The following is a 22,718-nucleotide window of genomic DNA, read 5'->3' as shown; positions in this document are numbered from 1 at the left end:
AAGAGTATTTCTTTTTTCAGTTTATGTACAGAACTGAGTTGGAATTTTGGTAGGGATTATGTTTAATCTATAAATTGACTTTAGAGGATATTCACTTTCACAATATTAATGCTACCAATCCATGACCTTGAAGACCATTTTGTTTTCTGGAATCTTCTTTTTCCTGTGCCTTAAAGTTCTCATTGTACAAGTCTTTCACTTCCTTAGTTGGGTTTATTCTGAGGTTTTGTTTTAGTTTTTGTTTTAGGCTATTGTGAATAGTGCTGCTTTTTTAGTATCTTTCTGGGTGAGTTTGATATTTGTGTGTAGGAAGGCTCCTGGTTTTCCCTGTGTTAAATTTATATGCTACTGTTTTGCTGAATGCATTCATTTGCCGTGGGAGTTTTCTGGTGTTATCTTTTTTTTGTCTTCATATAAAGAATCATCATGTGCATCAGTAGATTAAGATACATTGAATTCTTCTTCTCCTGTTTGTGACCCTTTATCTCCTCTTCTTGTCTTATTGCCCAAATAGTTTTCATCTTTGTCTTGTGCCTGGTTTTAGTGGAAATGTTGGAGGTTTTTTTCCCCCTCTCTCGTTAAAGTGATTCAGCTTTGAGCTTGTATTCATATCTTTGCCAGACTTTTTATCATGAAGACATGTTGTATTTTCTCAAAGGCATTTTTGGCATTATATAAATTTACTGAAATAGTTTAACTTGAAAAATTTGAAGTTTGGGGAAGTTTTTGGGGCATTTTAAAATTGAATTTTTTGAACAGAACGTTCAAGTACAAGTTAAATTTTTGTGGATCAACTTGTGAGACCCTGTGGAGGAAAGATTGAATGGGGAAATAGTAATCACATGCACTAAAAAAAAGATAGATTTTTAACTCACCTTCTTGTGCTCTATCTAATGGGGATTAATGCTGAATTGGTCGTTGGACTTTGAGCAAGCTACTCATCCTTTCTGTGCTTCATTCATATGCACGAGAAACCATACTAGCACCTGCCTCACAGTGCTATTGTGAAATGTCAATGAATGAAAAACATATATGCAACTTCACCAGAAACTAGTAAGAGTTGCTGCCTAGTAAAGGTTAGCTGCCATTTTACATGACATAATAGTTAATAATAGTATATACCATAACCTTAACTTTACATACAGAATGCTATATTTAAAAATCATGCAGTTTTCAGGAGGTCACAATAAAAATACAATCATTTTTCTTGTTTTTTCCTTCACATTTTTCTTACTAACTAGGGTATGTTTGCTATTTGTGGAAAGTCTTTAAATAGCATGGCAAGTTGTGTTCTCTTTTTTGCATTTTTTTGCTGGACAGTAAAGAAAACATTTGTTCATCCTTCTTCTAAAACCAGAACTGCTAATTAAATATACCATATGTTGTTATTTTATTAAAATGTGTCAAGTTTTTCAGTTTGTTTAGATAGTGAGAAAATCTGGGTTCATAGTAGATAAAATATTTTTCTTCAAGGGGATATATTTCTGAAATGGCTTGTTTTTTAATTAAAACTTACCAGTCTGAGATGCCTTCAAGATTTTCAAGTTAAATTATGTCAAGCAAATATAATAATTTCTCAAGCTTATTATACTAAGCACTGGATTATTATAGCAATATGATTATATAACATTTCCATTTGCTTGATATCTTCATCCGAAGGAGATACAAAGCAAGGTGCTACGAATCAACACATATTTGTTTGAGAAAATTGATTCATAAAAATTGTCTAACCTGGAAAGCTGAGATTTTGTAGTGTGCCACTCTAGCAGATTTTATTAGGTTCTAGTGATTGTACCCAGATCATTGTGTATATGAGGTAAGCATTGTACCAACTAAGCTACATTCAAAACATAAAAATGTTGTTGAATGATAATATAATACCTCTTGTTATTTATGCATGAAAAAGTTTCCTTTCCCATAGTGTGTAGGAATTTTGAGAAAGAAGTTTTAAAATATTTATTTAAAATGTTTATGATCTTGTTTAGGCAACCATATTGTTGAGATGTCAAGGGTACAGCTTCCCTGTCAAGTCTAGAAGACTCTGTCTTTCAGGAGGTACCTTGGTCCTCTGGCTTTCATGATCTTTCCACCCATCCTCCTCGGGTTTCCCTAAGCCTTAGGTGTAGGGTTGCATTATAGATATGTCAACTGGAATTGGACACCTCACAGGCATTGTACTTTCCTCATCTGACTAGTTTGGATCTCTGTAATAGTTCTCCAGATGGAGGAACACTCATAAGGCCTCACTCCTAGATGAAGAGCTACGTTGCAAATCCCTGCTGGGAGAGGAGAGTCTGTTTTCTCCAGGAATATGCCACATGATAGGTTGTCACATCTCCAATCCCCGACTGATCAGCCCTGAACACATGTACTTCTAAGCATCACTAAATGGATTTGGTAGGTTATGTGGTATCTGTGTGTATATGTAAACAGTAATAATAAAGTAGAAGTCATGACTTAAGAGGGACTTGGGAATGATACAGACGAATGAAAAGCAGGCCATGACTGTTCCTAGTATGGTTTCTGGGAGCACAAACAGAGGCCACAGAAGAATCCATACTTAACCTGACTAGCCTCTGAACCAGGTCTGAGAAGAGAGAGAGGTTCAGGGAGAGAGAACCAGGAGCAAGAAAGAGCATAGCCACAATGCTAAGGTTCTATAGTAAAGAGAAGCTGGGAGAAGGGAAGCAAAGCTCAGGGGCTGGAGAGGTTTGAGGTGGGGTTGGGGTGGGCATGAGAGCCTGGCAGCCCGAATCTGACTTGGTATGTTAATAGGCCCTCCAGTTAGCCATTTACCCCAGGTTCTTGGAGACCTACACTGATGAATTAGAAAATGAGTGTGAGCCCTGATAGATCAACTATGCTCCAGTGAAGGCCACACATCCAAGAGTACATAAGCAGCATAAGCTTCACGTCTTATATTTTAAAAAAAAAAAAAAAAAAAAAAAAAAAGACAAGTTGGGTAGGAAAGGGTGGGGTTGATTCTGAGAGGAGTTGGAAAGAGTGAATATGATCAATACATTGTATAAAATTCTCAAAGAGCTAATATAAATGAGTAAAAATTTCTTTCTCAAATCTGCTGTTTATTTTTAATATCTTTATTTTAAAATTTTTGATGATTTCATAGATAAGTATTGTACTTACATGATTGGTTGAAAAATCCCATGGATACTCTTCCGGTTTCAAGTCCCTTAGGAACCTGGGACTCACTCAGTGCTTGTGGGCCCTCCCAGCACTCTCTAGCCTAAACCTCTGGAAGCCTGGGGCTGGGCTTCACTTCCCTCCCCCAGCCTGGACAAATGGCTGACTCTCAGCTGGTGTGATTTGTTCCCTCTACTCCCTCCATTTGGGGAGCCTGTCTGATTTGAGCTTCCTTGGGTCTTATGAAGTTGTCACAACTGCTCTGAGTTCTGATGTGTAACTTCCCTATGATGCACAGTCCTAATTAGTCTTATTAACTAAAAAACCCGGAGTCAGATATTGAGGGTGAAAACTGAAAGATCAGAGAAGAGCAGAGCAGCAGACACCAGAGAGACTTCTTTTCCCTAAGAAATCTCAGACTGAATGGAGGAGATCTTGTTCTCTACAAATCCTCAGACTGAATGGGGCAAGATCCTGTCTCTACCTGCCTTATATTCCGGTCTCCACCTCTTAGTGCTGAGATCATAAAGTGTGTACCACCACCGCCCAGTTTCTGTTTCTTTTAGACTGGTTCAATCTCCTGTAGTCAAGGATGCCTTGAAACCCTGATCTTCCTGCTTCCTCCTCCTAAGCGCTGGATTAAAGTGTGTGTCACCACTGCTGGCCTCTGTGCTTAACTGGTGGCTGGCTTCACTCTCTGGTCTCCAAGTAAGCTTTATTTGTCAGAAAGCAAACAAAATACTGCACAACATCCCCATTGTTTCTGAAGAACAAGCTTTTCTTGTCATCTATGACCTCTGTTTTTTACAGTCTTTCTGTACACTCTTCCGCAATGACCCCTGAACCTCAGGAGGAGGTAGGTCCCATTTGTGGCTGAGTATTCCACACTGAGAGAACACCACTTATTCACAATCTATTTTTAAGCCCTTAAGAATTTCCATAATGTATGCAATGTGTCTCAGTCTTTCATTCTTTAAATGTTTGCCTAAAGTATTGACCATAATAGCCCCAGTTAATGTCCTAAAGCTCAAATGCAGAACTTCAGAGGGCAGCCAAAGCTCTTGGGGTTGTAAGGCAAGCTGAGCGTGCACAGGGAAGAGTCAAAGCTCTGATTGTCTTTTTGTGTGTGTGAATCTGTATTATCTGTGTTTATAAGTCATAGCCAATTGTCTGGTAAACAAAGATCTTAAATCATGAACTTATACTTGGAGTACAGATACCTAAACAGTCTCAGCGCCGTCTCTTTCCTAGCTCCAACTTACCCTTCCAATTTTGACCTTTCCTGTTTGCTTTGTTTGTAAGCGTGCCTTGTATTTCCTCAAGTGCTCATCTTTAGTAGTGGTTTTTTGCATTTTTATGTATGTACCTCTGAAGGTAATTATGATATTCTCCATTCATGTTCTTTTAAACATGTTTCTCTTTGGTATAATCATTATGTTTATATTTATAGACTTTCTTCAGGGTCTGTAGTTATGGTCTGTCTATACGTTGAGAATTTTTCCCCCATGCTCATGTGCATGTCTTTTCAACTTTTAATTTACTCTAATTTCACGAAGAACTCTTCAGACCTCTGAGTGTGACTGCCTAGCATCTGAAAGTTTAGAGAATTAAAGACTGGGAGGATTTGCTGAGGTTTCCCAGTCATTTCACATTGAGTGTGCATATCATGAAACCAGTAGTACAGCTTAGTGGTAGAGTGTGTAGTCCTTTTACATTGAAGCCTTGGCTTATATCCCCAGTACCAAAATATTTAATTAATAACCACCACAGCCCCTTGCTCATCCTTTTTCTCTTCTGAAATGGACACCAACTGTTTCTCGTGTCCTCATTTCAAAGTCTCCTTCCTGCCAAAATATGGAAGTCATCAGCCAAACTACACTGAATGGAAAGGGGAAAATTACCTGCTTCTTTCCCCCTATAATATTTTTATTGTTTGAGAATTTTACTATGAACTTCCAGCACCCTCAGTCCCAGTCCTCCCAGATATATCTCTCACCCTTGGGACCTTCCCCCGCCCTCAAAAAAAAAAAGAGGAAGAAAAAGAAAAACAAAACAAACAAACAAAAAGAAAAAACAAGTCCAGTTTGTGTTTCCCATATACTCACTGGAGCATGGTCAAATTCCCAGTGGCCAGGCCCTTAAAACTGAGTCCTTCCCCACCTACACCCCTACCAGAAGCCACCAATGTGAAGAGCTACACTTTACAGCATCCTTATCACAGTTTTTAAGAGTTCTCTTGATGGATTTCTGCCTAGGCTGTTACCTTTTGGGATGGGTTGGAGTAGAGGTTGTCATAGAAGCCTTCCATGTCTCTCTTTCTCAGATGTGCATCTGCAGTCATCAGTACCATGGCAAAAATAGCTTCCTTGCCCTTTCCAGTCAGCAAGAGCATGGATCTTGTACTTACTCATGGTCTCTGTGTCAGCATGTCTCCAGTGGCAGTACAGGCCATAGACATCAGCATGGCCCTCTGCTGCTGCACAGGCCGTGGATACCATTTCAGCCATCTGTGACCTCACTGTGGCCCCGGGCAGCAGCATGGCTTCAGGGTACGGAACAGACCATTGGATACCCATGTGGTCTAAAAATACCTGCTTCTTAAACAGCCTGATTCTAAAATGCGCTTCCCATTCTCCTTCAATCTCAGAAGCAACTGCAATCTTCTCCCAAAGCTTTCTATTTTCCTTTTATTGAAAATAGATTTTTTAAATATATTAATTCTCTTCCCCCAACTTCTCCAAGAACCTTCCTATCTCCCCTCCCACCTGAATTCACCCCTTTTTGTCTTTTTGTAGAAAACAGACATCTAAAGAATATTAATAAAATAAAATAAAGCAACGATTATAATAAATGAAACGAACAGGAAAAAGACAAAAACACATATAGCCACAGTGACACACGTTTGTATACACAGGAATCCCTTAAAACACAGAACTGGGACCTACAAGGTTAAAAGAAGAAGAAAGAGAAGAGGAGAAGGAGAAGATAAAAAATTAAAAGTAGAACTACATATATAAATAAAAGGTTCTGACACAGCATTGAGACAACCTCCTAGAATGCCATTTGAGTTCATGTGTTAGCCATCTGCTGCAGGGCATGGGGCCTGCCCTTAAATGTCCTTTGTTTACCCAGTGAGACTCCCTTAGAAAAAAACTAATTATTACTTTGCAAGTGGTTATCCACTGGAGATAGCGTCTGGCTTAGAGATGGGGGATGCGTCTACTTCTCCCCTTGGTGTTGAGACCACATCTCACCAGGACCCATGCAGGCCCTGAGTGTGCTGTCACAGTCTGTGAGTTCATATGTAAGTCATCACTCTTGTATCTAGAAGGCCTGGGTCCTTGGTTTCCTCCATTTCCTCTGCCTCTTACAATTTTTTTGCTTCTTGCTTAGCAAAGCTCCCCTGAGGCCAGAAGGAGAAATTTGATGAAAACATTCCATTTAGGACCATGTGTTCGAGGTCTCTCACGCTCTACATAATATCTGGCTGTGGACTCTGTATTTATTCCCTTGTGCTGTAGGAGGCAGCTTCTCTGATGAGAGTTGAGCAAGACACTGATCTACAAGTACAGCAGAATGTCATTAGGAGTCATTTCTGTGTTCCTTAACAGAACAGTAGTATTTGGTTTTTCCCTAGATCGCTGTGCTTTCTAGTCTCAGGCCACCCAAATAGTGTCGGTGATGGAGGTACGTTTCATCTCATGGGGTGGGCCTTAAGTCCCATCAAATATTGGTTGGTTGCTCCCACAAGCTTTCTGCCTCTATTGCATTAGTTCATCTTGCAGGCAGGCCATCATTATAGATCTAAGGATTTGTAGCTGGGTTGGAGTTTACCCATCTCCTTTGAGAGTGCAGAATGCTTTCCAGTATAATGAACACTAGTCTGTTGAGGTGAAGTCTGTAAGTGGGCACCAACTTATTTTCTCCATGTTCAATGGGTTGTCTAGATGTTGCCTTCAGCAATTGAGTTTTGCTGTCAGTTTGGGGAGAGCAGCCAATAGGCTCGGGTAACAGCATAGGTTGTTTGGGAAATTCAATGGGGCCCCCTTGTCCAATAACTAGATTACATGTAACTCATTCCAGGCACGGGAAGCTTCATTTGGTGATGGGGGATGTCCAGTTGGGCTTCGATCTCCCCTATTTGCCGATGACCATGTCAAAGGAGCAGCAGGTGGCAATTAACTACAGGAGATTGGCCAACTATAGTGCAAGGCACTGATGGGTGAATCTCAGCTAAGCAAGGCCCAGAGGTCTTTGGCTCCAGAGTGTCTCTTGCTACTGCTGTGCCTTTACAAGTTTGCTGCTGCCATTTTTCTCTGGTATCTGGCATGGAGTGAATGGTTGTGGGGAGATTATCTTTAATTTGGCATGATTATCTCATGGAAATATCCTGTTCTACTGGTGTTTTTAACCTGTGGATTATTATGATTTCCTCTCAAGTTGTACTATTTAATTGAAGCAGTGATTTTATAAAATAATATTTTTAGTTTAAATGGAATTTTGAAGCTTAAGGGTTTTTGACAAATATAGTAAGGTGTTATGATAGAGGTTAGTTTAGTGGGGAAATTAATATAGGTAAAGGCAAGATATGGTGTTGCCCCCACCCCTGATAAAGCAGGGGATAAAAAGGATAAAAAAAAAAATAGGACCAAGGAAGTGTCTGTCACTCAGCTAGGACTTCTGAGTCCTCTTGAACCATATAGACTGTGGCTTAGGTTAATGATTAAGAAAAACAATTGAGTCCAAGAAGCTAAAGTTGTTTTAATCTTAATGTGGGAGATGTGTTCAGGAATTTCAGTGTGCATCATAGCTAAAACAAAGCTTTAAAATAATGACTTAAGGTTAGTTTAAGATGTTTTTGTTAATGACTTTTGAGGTAGAAAATCTTGGGAACAATTTAAAGTTTATAAAGACACACTTTTTAATAGTTGAGTGAGGGACTTGTGGAGATCAGGGAACAGGAATATTGGTAGCCTGGCTATTGCTGCTGACGTACCTTTCTTGCTAGAATGGGTTAGTGATCAAGGGCGATGATAGTTCCTTGTACCCATTTCTGCCCTCAGCTTCCTGATATAAAAAAACTGTTGATGAATGGGTATGCACCCTCAGGATTTAAAGTAGAGCTGACTGATTGTTTTTCATATATAAAAGTTTGAATTTGTGATTCTTTTAAGATTTCTTTATAAGATTACCTTTTGAGATAAAATAATAAAGTGATTGATCTTTTCTTTGTAATTGCAAAATGCAGCTGCCAGCAAAAAGAACTGACTGAGAAATATACCTTGCTTGCTTACACACTGTTAATCTATAACAAGTTGCTTGGGTATGAATGGGTACCCAATGGGTATGTGGGTTCTTGGGACAACTTGGTATTTTTTTCACCTGTAAATATGTAAAATGTTTAATCATATAAGGATATGAAAAAACATGCTGTTTTTTACTTGTATTCATTGTAGCCATGCACTTAAAAAATAGAATGTACCCACATTGTAATTTTTATATTGCGCGAGAGATTTTGCTAGGATATATAAGCTGTAAGAGAAAAAATAAGAATAGACAGAAGGTAACATCAGTGCAGAAGAACAGCACAGAGAAAGAATGGAGTAAAACAAGCATAAGAAAGAAGAATAAAATGAAGAACTAAGTTTTGGCCCTCAGAAAAATTCTTTTGTGTGGGTCTGTCCAGTAGTTCGCCTGCTCTGCATCTCTTCTTCAGTTTCTCTGACCTGCTGAAGGCTTGCCATTCACCAGCACCCTGGGTGAGATCCTGAGTTCTTGGACGTGTGTGTGTGTGTGTGTGCGTGCGCGTGCGTGCGTGCGTGCGTGCGTGCGTGCGTGCGTGCCGTGCCGTGTGTGTGTGTGTGTGTGTGTGTGTTTCCCTTTCTCGCTGGCACCAGAGAATTAAGTTTCACTCCCTCAGATAGAAAAGTCAATTGAGTAGTTCACTGACTCAGTGGAAGTGGATCCCCCTCTATCCCTGAGCTCCTGAAGTCTGGTCTTCACAACAATACCTGTTATTAGGTGATTTCCTTTAGATTGCCTTCATGTATTTTAGGATGCTTCTACTGTGTTTGGTTTCTATAGGATCCCTAACATGGCATTAGTTTTAGCTGTCCCTCCTCATATTCCTTCCCTTGCCCTAGTCTTCTCTCCTTCCTGTTTGATCCTCCAACCCCCTCATTCATCCACAACTGTCTGTTCTATTCCCCTTCCTAGGGAGATCCGTTCTCCCCTAGTCCCTTACCCTGCACCTAACCTCTGTGTTTTCTGTGGACCATAGTGTATCGAGGACTTAACAGCTGACATCCACATACAAATGAATGCATACCATATTTGTCTTTTGGGGTCTGTGCTGCTTCTTTTAGGATGATTCTTTTTTTCTGGCTCTCTCCGTTTACATGCAAATGATTTAAGTTTAATGGTTTCTGCCCCCCCCATGCTTGAGTACTAATATTCCATTGTGTAAATGGTACCACATTTTCTTTAATCATTCATCCATTGACAAGCATCTCAGCTGTTTCCAATCTCTGGCTATTATGAACTGAGCAGCAATGAACATGGTTCAGTAAATGTCTCTGTAGTAGGATGTAGAGTCCTTTGGGTATGTGCCCACGAGTGGTATAGCTGGATCTTGAGGTAGATCTATTCCGTTTCCTTTGTAATTACCACACTGATTTTTTATAGTGACTGTACAAATTTGCACACCAACCAGCAATAGATGAGAGATCCCTTTACTCCACATCCTGACTAGCAGGAGCTGTCATTTGTTCTATTCATCTTCACCATTCTGACTGTGCCAAGGTAGAATATCAAAAGTAATTTTGATTTGCATTTCCCTGGTGACTAAGGATGTATAAAATTTCTCTAAGTGCTTCTCAGCCATTTGACTTTCCTCTATGGAGAATTCTCTGTTTAGATATGTTACCCATTTTAATTAGGTTATTTATTTTCTTGATACCCAGTTTTTTTAGTTCTTTATATATTTTCATTCTTAGCCCTCTATCAGATATGTAGTTGGTAAAAATCTTTTTCCATTCTGTAGGCTGGCACTCTGTCTGATTGTTGGTGTCCTTTGCCGTGCAGAAGCTTTCATGAGGTCCCATTCATTTTGTTGTTGTTCTTAGTTCCTGTGCTGTCCATGTCATGTTCAGAAAGTCTTTTTCCTGTGCTAATGGTGTCAAGAATATTCCTCACTGTCTCGTCTTAGAGATTCAGAGTATCTGCCTTATGTTGGTCTTTTGATCGCACTTAGAGTTGAGTTTTGTGCATGATGATAAGTGTAGATGCATTTGCATTCTTGTACATTTTTGAGGATTCTTAAACAGAGTTGGTTCCACTTTTTCAATGGCAACTATAACATTAGAACTTTGTCAGACCGCAGTAAATTATTACTTATCTATCTGAGGTATCTCTTCTAAACTGACATTTTTTCCTGCCTTGTTCTGCTAGGCATTGTGAATTTGTCTTTGTTTTAAAGACATCTTTTTACTGTAGTCTTCTTGGGACTTAGGGGTAATCTAATCAGACTTGGATGTTTAATGTGACATTCAAAAGTAGAGCTGAGACCATAAATATTGAAAGCAGGATTTGACAAATGTTTTTCTTTCATAAGAAAAAGATGATAGTTAATTGACAATTGCAGAATAGGTCTGACTGTCTCAAACTACTCAGCTCCACTGCTCTATAGCAAGAGCAGCCATACATAATACATAATCAAGAATGTGTGACTATGTTTTAACAAAAACTTAAAAAAAAATACGATCAGTTATCATTATCAGCAATATGGGTTTCATATTGCTGAGTTGGCTTGGTAAATGTACACCGTTGTTGTAAACATCACTGCAGTCATGGCAAACAAAGTACAAACATTTCGATTACCCAAAAATGTTTTCACTTATGACTCCTTACAACCACTTCTTCCTCTCATGTTCTGGACTCCTTTGGACACCAATTCTCATTCTAATGCTATGGTTTCAGTTTTACTAGTTTTTTCCAATCAGATAACAATGTATTGAATCTTTTGTTTTAGTTTCTTTCATTTAGCCTTGTGTGTTACCATAGATAAAATACACAGCAGAAAATAGTATGTTTTAAGTTAACCTCGGTTTCTCTCTAAAGTTGCAAAGTTAAAGAAGAGCAGATACATTGAATTTTCAAAAATAAATTCTTCTTTCTTTTTCCAAGGTAGTTTTTGAAGTGAACCTGACCATAGATTATAGTATATGCCTAAATCAAGTTCTTGTGCATTTGTGTTTGAGACCTTCACTCTTGGATTATTGTTATGCATTGTGTCAATGCTAGATATGTCTACATAAAGTAGGACATACTGCATATGTTTCAATATTAATGACTATATATATATTATTAGGATTAAATTAAGAAATTAAACTACTTAGCTTTGAATTCTAGGTCTGGCTATACATTATGATTCATATTTGTATAAGTTGCTTAATCAGTTCTTTGTCTTCTTTCATATGACTGTAAGGATAGTAATAGTTCCTAACTCATAGGGTGTGCTAATATTTATATTGTGAGTCATGCCTGACATGTTATATACTATAGAAAGAAGTACTTTCTGCAAATGTTATTATGCCTGCATTGTAGGTTACACTAAGGAGAATGTCTACATTTTATTAAAATGAGTGGACACATCAGGTGCACAGTTTTGGACTTAAGAATCTGCTAGCTTTTTCTGCTTCCCATTCCAGAGCACAGCCTGTTTTATGCTGTAGTGTCTGATCACCTAGCATTCACAGCACATCTGTAAAGTGTTGAGTCATATTTATTTATTCTTTTCTGTTCTTTTACAACTAACTTGGTAATTTTGGTTCAAATTTTATATTTAGGACGTTTAAAAAGACAAGTTTGTGTCAGCTTGAGATTTTTTTAAACTCTTTGCCATGTGTGATCTAAAAGGATGGGTATCAGTGTTGAAATTCAGACCATGAGGACCGAGAAGATGGGTCAGCAGGTAGAAGCGCTTGCTGCGCAGCATCAGAACCACGAAGAGCGAATGCACTTAGCTTCCTGGTGAGGGTGGGGCTCTGTCCACGTCCCCTTCTGAGTGCTGCCCTTTGTCTGATGGGAACCTGGACAGGGGTTGTGAGTGCTGTCAGCAATAGACACCGCCAGGAAAACTGAACATTAGTTCTCTCCAGGGGCTGTCACAGATGGATCGACCACACTCCAGGGCCCAGGAATATTGGCTAAGACAAAATGGATCCCATGTTGTGTTGTGAGGTTTTCTCTCTCTCTCTCTCTCTCTCTCTCTCTCTCTTCTCTCTCTCTCTCTCTCTCTCTCTCTCCCCCTCTCTCTGTGTATTAGTGCACACGAATATACATTTTTGTTTTGTCTTTGCATTTTTTGTATTAATTTTTTAAGTTATTTTTTTTTTTATTCTTTTGAGAGAGAGAAAACATGAAGTTGAGTGGATAGAGAGGTGTAGATGATCTGGAGGAGTTGATAGAGGTAAAAATATTGTCAAAATGTATTTTTTAAAACAGTAATCCAAATGTGGCGCTACACCCTTTAAATCCTAGCTCTTCGAGTGTGTAATGGGCAGCAAAGATAGGAGAACCACTTGAGAGCTCTTGGGCTAGCCTTGGCTACTCTAGAGAGAAACAAGAGAGATCCTACTTCGATGGGCTCCTTCAGCTCACCCTCTCACCTTCCCTCGTTTTGCCCCCACAATAAGTAAACAATGTTTTACTTGACACTATAACCAAACAGACTAGTTTGCACTTTAGCAAGTGTGTGAACTTAAGCAAATTGTCATAAACAGGGTTATCAAAAGTATCTATGTCAGAAATTCATTGTAAATAATGACTAGGAGAAAAAAAGGCGACAAAGTCCAGTGAGTAGCACTATAGATAAGACATGGTGATCCTTGAGCTAGGCTACTGAGAGAGGAGACCAAAAGAAGTTTATGGATCTTGAAATATATTGAGGATAAGTTAACCCAAGTAAATGTGGAAGGTATAGTTAGAGGAGATGTCTTGGTTGACTTCCAGATTTGGATATGAACAAGTGGATAGGTCAAGTTACCACTTGACAAGATGGAAAAAGTGAAGAAAAAAAGACAATGAGTTGGAAATCTAATTCAGAATTTATTCTGTGCATGTGACATTTGAACTATATGCTCATTTCTAATATGTTTGATAAAGTTTTTTAATACTGAACTTTTGTCAATTATATTTATTACAAATATCTTCTGTGCATAACCAGTTATAATTTATGAAAGTAGTCATGTTGACTGGTAGTACACTCTTAGGGTTAATTACTATTAACAGTATCTTGTCATCTAAAAAGTGAAGGGAAAGAGTTTTCAAGATATTTTGATTTTATAGGTGTGTTGGCTCTATGTCAACTATGACACAACCTTAGGTCATCTGAAGGAGGAGGCCTCAATGAATCTCAGGCTGTAGCAAGCTGTAGAGCATTTTCTTCATTAGTGGTTATCAGGAGACGGCCCAGCCCATTATGAGTAGAGTCACCCTGGGCTGGTGGAAGCCCTGGGTTCTATAAGCAAGCTTAGTAAGCCCATGGGGAGCAAGCCAGGAAGAAGCACCTCTCCAAGGCCTTGACCTCCAGGTTCTGGCCATCTGTGAGTTCCTGTCCTGACTTCCCTCATGATGAACAGTGACGTGGAAGTGTAAGCCAAATAAACCCTTTCCTCCCGAAGTTGCTTTGGTCACGGTGTTTTATCACAGCAGTAGTGAGACCCTAACTAGAATAATAAGTTCTTTCTTATTTTTATTCAGCTCAAAATTTAACTTTATAAAATTTCATTTTAGAACCAAATGTTTAATAATGGTATCCTCATGTGATTCCACTTATTATTTAGAGAACAAATATGGTTTTGATTTTTTAATGTTATCATTATATGCATACTTTACTGGTAATTTTGTTGTAATAATATATATGCCTAGTCCTTTAAATTGCTAAGCCAAATATGTTCAATCTGTAAAAGTTTGCATGTTTAAAATAGGGAGAAATGAGTTATAAATTTCAATCAAATTTATTTAATGGAATAAGTAAAATAAAATAATAGCTTGTGTAGTTTATAAAATATATTTTATATTCAGATATTTTTATTAAATGTTTTCATGAGTATAAAATTTTTAATTTTTTATAAATATTCTTATTTTATAATTAATTTTATTTTACATATCAGCCTTGGATTCCCCTGTCTTCTCTCCTCCCAACCACCACCCTTCCCCCCAATTCACTCCCCATTCCCACCTCCTCCAAGTCAAGGTCTCCCCTGGGGAGTCAGTCCAGCCTGGTACATTCAGTTGAGGCAGGTCCAGTCCCATCCTCCCTGCACCAAGACTGAGCAAAGTGTTTCAGCATAGGCCTTAGGTTCCAAAAAGCCAGCTCACGCACCAAGGACAGGTTCTGGTCCCACTGCCTGGGGCCTCCCAAACAGTTCAAGTTCATCAACTGTCTCACTTATCCAGAGGGCCTGGTCCAGTTCCATGGGGGCTCCTCAGCTATTAGTTCACAGTTCATGTGTTTCTGCTAGTTTGGCTATTTTCCCTGTGCTTTTTCCAATTATGGCCTCGATATCTCTTTGTCATACAATCCCTTCTCTCTGCTCTCTCTCTCTCTCTCTCTCTCTCTCTCTCTCTCTCTCTCTCTCTCTCTCTCTCTCTCTCTCTCTCTCTCTCTCTTGCTGATTGGACTCCTGGAGCTCCACCTGGGTTTGGCCTTAGATCTCTGCAAGAGAGGTCCCCAGAAATCCCAAAGATACCTCCATATAGACTACTGGCAATGGTCGAGAGAGTGCCTGAGCTGACCTACTCTGGTGATGGGATGGCCGAACACCCTAACTGTCATGATAGAAACTCTCATCTAGTGACTGCTAGTAAAATTTTTAATTTATGTGTATTAAACAACAGAATCATAGTTAAAGAATGAAAAATGTTTAAGTTTCATTTCTCCTAAAGATATATTCTGTGGAGTTGGGAATTTTCTTTCATTTGTGTAACTGTGGCTTTGCTGGATACAAAATAATGATTACATTTTGTGTCTTAATCCATCTGATTTATCATTGGCTTCCTATTTGGATTTTATTGGTACATACTTTCCTAATAGAACATCTTAGTTTTTTAGGAGAAACTTCAACTTTAAATAAATTTGGTCTACAAAACAGATGTATATTTCATGTAGTGTTCATTCTCCAGTTGAACCTCCAGTATAGAAAGAAATAAAGGCTGGCTCTAGGGGCAGCTGGCAGGGATGTAGTGGATGCAGATTAATGTCCATCTATGGGTGCTATCTGTGGGTGGCATAGCTGAATTAGTGACATTGGCATGTGCTAATTTAAAGTTATAAATTTTTATATTAGATTGTTGTCATAGAAATGTTAATACTCTTCCAGTGTGTAATGCCTTTATATATTGACTTTTAAAATGGGAATTTTAAGAGATCTTTCTATTTATTACATTTTTATCTTGCTTTTTAAATGAATTGTAAGTATAAAGTATATATTATAGGGTCACTCATTTTATAACTTTGTAGCAACAGGTTAGCTGAAGAAAAAGCTGTCAGATTTGGCAGTGGTTCAGAAAATATGTGAACCTGTCACTGTAAGCAGTCTCAAAGGGCAAAAGCATTACAGGAGCTAATTAACCTTAGAAAATAATTACACAAATATGCAAATGTTGTTTGGATAGTTCTGTGTGTTATCAGCTCAGGTATTCCATCATAAATGCAGACCTCACAGTGCTCAGGTGGGGTAGAATCTGGCCTGGTTGATAAGGCTTGGTTATTGCAGCGTGTCTTCTTGGCATTTAGCAGCTGATGGCCAGAGCACAGCGGGGGGTCGGCCTGCGTCCTGGGCACTGGGCATCATCACCCCCTCCATGGAACCTGTGCTCTCTGCTGCCTGCCAGCTCCAGCTGATGGGCCTACTGCTTTTCATGCCTTCAGTTCGTTTCCATGCTCTAACCACCATCTTCCACCCTGTCTCCTGCTTACAAATTACTCAGTACAAAATGTAACTTCATAGAGAATCCTATCGAATACATTCTGTTTGTTTGTGTTTCTGTATTATGAAGTTTTTCTCATTGAAATCTGTTTTGTTTCAAAATGTACTATTAGTGACATACTCTCTAAATTATAGTTTCTAAACTTAACATGATTATTGGCACAATATGGGCTATAGGTTAGAATAATGCTGTTTTGCCTAGATGCAGCATCATCTCATTTATAAAAATGAAGCTTTAGTTTTATCATGTCAGTAATGTAATATTTCACAAGTATATATTTAGAACTATGGTCTTTGTATTAATTTCCATACATAACAGTTGTAGACACCTACAACCATTTCACAGGATTTTGTAAATGCTCCAATGATGGTGGTATCAATAAGTAAACAAATGAAAGCCTGAGCTTCCGAAAAACTTTCTGAGATAGTTATATAGAGAAGTCAAGTCTTTTAGGCAAAGGTTTATTTCCTTTCTTGCCTTTTAAAAAATTAGTTCAGCAGTTAAGAGCACTGACTACTCTTCCAGAGTTACTGAGTTCAATTCCCAGCAAACCACATGGTGGCCACAACCATCTGTAATGAGATCTGGTGCCCTCTTCTGGCCTGCAGTCACATATGCTGTATTACATAATAAATAAATAAATAAGTCTTAAAAAAATCTCCAACTTAAAAAAAAAAATTAGTTCTTTGAATATTAAATAAAGTCTGTTAATTGCTCAAGATTCTTAAAATAAATGATGTTTAAAGTTCTCCAAGGCTTGGGGACATTGTAGAGAGAGAGTCTAAAGAATAGAAGAGCCAGAGGGGGAAAATGGTGCTCTCTTCAGTCAGCTACATCTTCAGTCCAAACATCTTCAGTCTAGGACATCTTCCCTGCAGGACTTCATCCCTGCAGGAGGACATCATCTTCCATGCAGGACATGGCGTTGAAACTGGATCTCACACTAGCTGCAATTGAGGGCACTAGGCCTACATTAAACTGCGTGTATCAACAGCAGAAGTGGATTAGGTTGAGGCTCATGGGACCCCATCCCTCCCTGCTGAATTGTTAGCTGCTGTTGGATGCTGAGGGAGACAATTATTATCTTCACTTGTGTACTGAAGTGAGCCCCTCGGTTCCAATGGATACTTCCATTCATGGCCACACATATGGACCTACTTAAAATCAATGGATCACAAAATAAAACAAAGCATGAACATGGGAAAGGAACCTGTAGAAAATGGATGGTGCCGGGGTGAGAGGGAGGTAAGAAGAGGTGAGAGTGGACAGAATGCAGTGTGTATGAGTGTGTGTGTGTGTGTGTGTGTGTGTTTGCGTGTGCTTGCGTGCTCACGTGCACATGCACACATACTCGCAGCATGTATGTGCGTCCCTATGTGTGTGAGCATATGTGTGCACATATGTGTGTGTGAAACTGTCAAAGAAAAAATTCAATCAACAAGACAAAAATAATGCTTTGATTGTTAAAGCTATTTAATTATATACTACTAGTACTTCAAAAGGGAATTTATGTATCACTTTGAACAATCTTTCTCTATTAAGGTAACCTCTTCTGTTAGTTATCTCTGTCCTGGTTGCCACTTCCCCCTTGCTTAGTAACACATGAGTAGTCACACTGCTCCACTCCTGCAGCTCTCCTAACCGTCCTTTTCTGTTTCTTGGGTTCCTCTCACTGATCTTCCGTCACTCCTTCCTCACAGCCAGTTTGGAGCAGTCCTTCTCATTGCTGCTCATAAACATCTAGTGAGTTCAGTGTAGATACTGCTAGGATGCTCCCATCCACCTGCTAAGGACCAGTAGCCAGAGTGCTATCTCTGACTTTGTTGCTTTGTTTTCAGGCACTTGAAGAAATGAAGCTAAGGAGGGGTAGTAGGTTGGTTCTGACAGGATTGGAGGCGGGATTGGCAGGATTGAAGTGACTGGTTCCATGAGGAATTTAAGGAAGGAGATGTAAAAGGGATGTTCAGATTTCAGCTGAATGTGGGCGCACAAACAGATTTCGGCAGGAGGGTTCTGGAAGGTTTGGGTTAGTTGAATGTCCATGGGATATTCCATAAGGAAATGATCAGCGGTCAACACTTGGTGCTGCGGGAGGAAATGTGCGTGGTGATAGACACTAGGGAACAACAGCTGGATTCTAAGACTTGTAAGGTGGAGCTGTGCCGTTCAGTCCTGCCTTTGACCCGAGCACTGGGGTGAGGCAAGCAGACAGCCCTGAGTCTGAGAGCAGTGCACGCTAGCGTGAGCTCCAGGCCAGGCTGAGCTAAAACCAAACATACATGTTTTAAAAAGGTATTTGTTTTAATTTCTGAGATTATAATATAATTACATCATATTCTTCCTTCTGTTTCCTCCTCTAAACCTCTCATATACCCTCTTTGCTCTCTTTCAAATTCATGACCTCTTCTTTCACTAATTGTTGTTATATACATAAATAAGTATGTGTATGTGTGTGTATATGTGTGTGTGATTTCTGAATTCAACCTGCTTAGTCTCTGATGTTACTTGTATGTATGTTTTCATGACTGATATTTGCTGTTGTAGCCAACTGGTGAGTGTTGTTGTTTTTGCTCTTTGGGGGGCCCACCCATCTCCCAAATAATTCACACACAGAGGCTTATTCTTACTTTATGAATGCCCATCCTTAGCTTGGCTTAGTTTTTTGCCAGCTTTTCTTAACTCTAAATTATCCTGTCTATCTTTTTGCCTCTGGTCTTTTCCATTCTCTTACTTCTGTAATCTTATTCTTACTCCATGGCTTGTTGTGTAGCTGGGTGACTGGCCCTGTGTCTTCCTCCTTCTTTGGCTGCTAGATCCTGGATCATGTTTTCTTTTTCTATATATACTCTCTGCCTGCAAGCTGCACCTATCCTTTCTCCTGCTTCCTCTTGGCCATTCAGCTCTTTATTAGACCATTAGGTGTTTTAGACAGGCACAGAAACACAGCTTCACAGAGTTAAACAAATGCAACATAACAAAAGTGACACACCTTCAAATAATATTCTACTACATTTTCCCTCTGGCTCTTCCCATTCTCTTACTTCTGTAAATCTCACGCTTACTCCGTGGCTTGCTGTGTAACTTGGTGGCTGGCCCCTGGTGTCTTCCTCCTTCTCTGACTACTTCCTTCTCCTCTCCCACATTTCTCCTCTATATTCTCTCTGCCTGCAAGCCCTGCCTATCCTTTCTTCTGTCTGGCTATTGGCCATTGGTTCTTTATTAGACCAACAGATGAGCTCTTCCCAGGGAAGGTTATCTCTCCTGCTCTCAGTATTCCTCCATTGCCTGTAGTTCTCTGTGTAGGATTGAGGCCTTGTGGGCTTTTCTTCAACTTATTTATTGCTGTTGTCCTTGTTCAGCTCTTGTTGAGACAGTCACATTGGTGTAATTTTATGGAGACCATTACAGAAAACCACAGCCAATCAAATTCATAGTTGTGGAGCCCAGTTCCTATACAACTCCCTATAGCTTAGAGAATTACTGTGGGAGAAAAGGCTGAAAGAATATAAGAGCATTGTGTCTCCAAATATATATCTTTTTAAAGATGGAAATTGTCAGTAAATTCTCTTCATTTGCAATATCCATGATGTTGTTAGGAAATTCTTTTCTAAGAATAGATACACACACATTTTAATGGTCTGATCGACTCTTAGCAATTATGATTTGATCAGTATTTTCATATTATCTAGATTTTTTTCTTTAACCAGCCTGCCACAGGCTGGTTAATGCTAATGCAATAAATATAGTAAAATGAAGTTATTATAGAGGTTTTAGAATATATTTCCCAGGGTTTAAAATCTTAGATTAAAAGCCCCTATATTTATGTGTTTAGATTTCTCTTGATTCTTGAAATAGATGTGTATAGAACATGCTGTTAGAAAGCATGTATTCCTTTAAATGACGTCAATAGAATATACCTTTTTTCAGTTTACTATTTAAAATCTCATAAAACAAGTAATATATAGATATATATATATAAGTACTTTATGATAATATAGAAGAATGTAACCTAAATATTATAGCATTAAATATTTTTATAAAACCCACCATAATGTTCTATTACATAATTCTAATATGCTTAAGTAGATCTTAATATCACAGGTATACATGGATTATTTCCCTTAATATGCACTTATTTTAAAAGTTGTTTATAAAGATTACATTTTCATTAAGCTTAGCAGTAATCTAATAATAGTTTTAATACTAATCTATTCCTAATTTAAATATTCAGCAGAGTTCTTTTTTTTATTTCTTTGAATGTTCTCTAACCATCTTATTCTTATGCTATGTATGCAAGCATATAATTTGATTTAACTGATTACTGTGATAATCACTAGATACAATATGCAATATATATTTGTTTTCTTTTTATAGGAAAATGGTTCTCCTGAAGAACATGCAATCTATGTTTGGGATCATTTCATAGCCCAATCTGCTGCTGAGAATGTGTTTTTTGTTGCTCACAGCTATGAGGACTTGCTTTTGTTGAACTGGTAAGTGAACGTTTAACATTTTTAATGATTTAGTTTTCTTAAAGTATGTGTGTAAGTCCCTGTATATATGTATACTGTGTGCATACCAGTGCCTACATGTCCAGAAAAGGGCAAAGGATTCCCCTTGAACTGGAGTTACTGGCAGTTGTGAGCACGGATGTGGGTGTTCTCTGCAATGACGGAGGAACTGACAAGGGTCCTCTGTAGGAGCAGGAAATGCACTTAACAGCTGAACCATGCTCACTCCTTAACTCTAATTCTGCTCTCAGCCTTCTTACAGGTTTGGTTTAGTTTGGTTTGGTTTGAGACAAGATTTCACTGTGCAGCCCTGGATGGCCTGGAACTTGCTATGTAGACCAGGCTGGCCTGGAACTTGCATAGATGCCTGCATCTGCCTTGCAAATGCAAGGATTAAAGCATGAGCCACTGCACCCAGCATGCTCTCTATGTTTTTTAATATTATTACCTCAAGTTATTTAAAAAGTTGTAAGAGTCAGAGGTAATGGATAGGTGTATGACTCCAAGGAAACAGCATCTTCCAAACATAACAGGACAAATGAGCATATGAGCATAAGAGACTATGGCAGCATGCACACACACGATAGTGCAGCATGCACACACTACTGTGGGCAGGCACACACACAGACACATGCACACACACAGACTGTACTGTGGCACAACACAGACTGTGGCAGCATGCACACACACAGACGCAGCATCAGTGGCGCATGCACACACACAGACTGTGGCAGCATGCACACACACTTGGCAGCATGCACACACAGACTGTGCAGCATGCACACACACAGACGTGGCAGCATGCACACACACACAGATAGCACATACACAGCATGCAACACACAGACATGCACACACGCAGACTGTGCAGCATGCACACACCAGACAGCACAGCATGCACACCAGACAGCATGCACACACAGACTGTGACAGCAGCACACACACAGACAGTGCAGCATGCACACACACACACACAGCATGCAGCAGCATCACACAGACAACAGTGACAGACAGCAGCAGCATGCACACACACAGACTGTGACAGCATGCACACACACAGACTGTGACAGCATCACACACACAGACTGTGACAGCATGCACACACACAGACTGTGACAGCATGCACACACACAGACTGTGGCAGCATGCACACACACAGACTGTGCAGCGTGCACACACACAGACAGTGACAGCATGCACACACACAGACTGTGGCAGCATGACACACACAGACTGTGGCAGCATGCACACATAATGCAGCATGCACACACACAGACTGTGGCAGCATTCACACACACAGACAGTAGCAGCATGCACACACACAGACTGTGCAGCATGCCACACACACAGACTGTGGCAGCATTCACACACACAGACAGCATGCACACACACAGACTGTGCAGCAGCTCAGCACACAACAGACTGTGGCAGCATGCACACACACAGTGGCAGCATGCACACACAGACAGTGGCAGCATGCACACACACAGACTGTGACAGCATGCACACACACAGACTGTGCAGCATGCACAACACAGACTGGGTGCACACAAGCAGCATGCAACACAGACACAGCAATGCACACACAGACTGTGCAGCATGCACACACAGCAGACGTGCAGCATGCACACACAGACTGTGACAGCATGCACACACACAACACGGCACATGCACACACAGACTGTGCAGCATGCACACACACAGACTGTGCAACATGCACACCACAGATGTGGCAGCACACACACAGACTGTGCAGCATGCACCACAGACCAGCATGCACACACAGCAGTGGCAGCATGACACACATGAGCAGCATGCACACACACAGACTGTGGCAGCATGCACCACAGACTGTGACAGCATGCACACTGCACATGCACACACACAGACTGTGGCAGCCATGCACACACAGACAGTGGCAGCATGCACACACCAGACTGTGCACATGCACACACACAGACTGGCAGCAGGATGCAGCATGCACACAACAGACAGCAGCATGACAGCACAGATGATGCACATGCACAAAGACAGTGACAGCATGCACAACACAGACAGCAGCTGCACACACAC

At 39.8% G+C, this 22,718-nt stretch overlaps 1 long non-coding RNA gene across 1 annotated transcript in view; it reads left to right on the top strand.

The window, feature by feature from the left end:
• The first annotated feature begins 20,606 nt into the window (after positions 1 to 20,606).
• LOC119086131 overlaps positions 20,607 to 22,718 on the top strand; it is a 52,507-nt gene continuing 50,395 nt past the window's right edge. Inside the window, exon 1 of the long non-coding RNA XR_005090692.1 lies at positions 20,607 to 20,627. This is a non-coding gene — a long non-coding RNA (uncharacterized LOC119086131). The remainder of the gene's footprint in view (positions 20,628 to 22,718) is intronic.

Source organism: Peromyscus leucopus, unplaced genomic scaffold, assembly GCF_004664715.2.
Source record: "Peromyscus leucopus breed LL Stock unplaced genomic scaffold, UCI_PerLeu_2.1 scaffold_753, whole genome shotgun sequence".
In the NCBI taxonomy this organism is placed as follows: Eukaryota; Metazoa; Chordata; class Mammalia; order Rodentia; family Cricetidae; genus Peromyscus; species Peromyscus leucopus.
The sequence above is the reverse complement of the archived record's forward strand: the minus strand, read 5'-3'. Positions and strand labels throughout refer to the sequence as shown.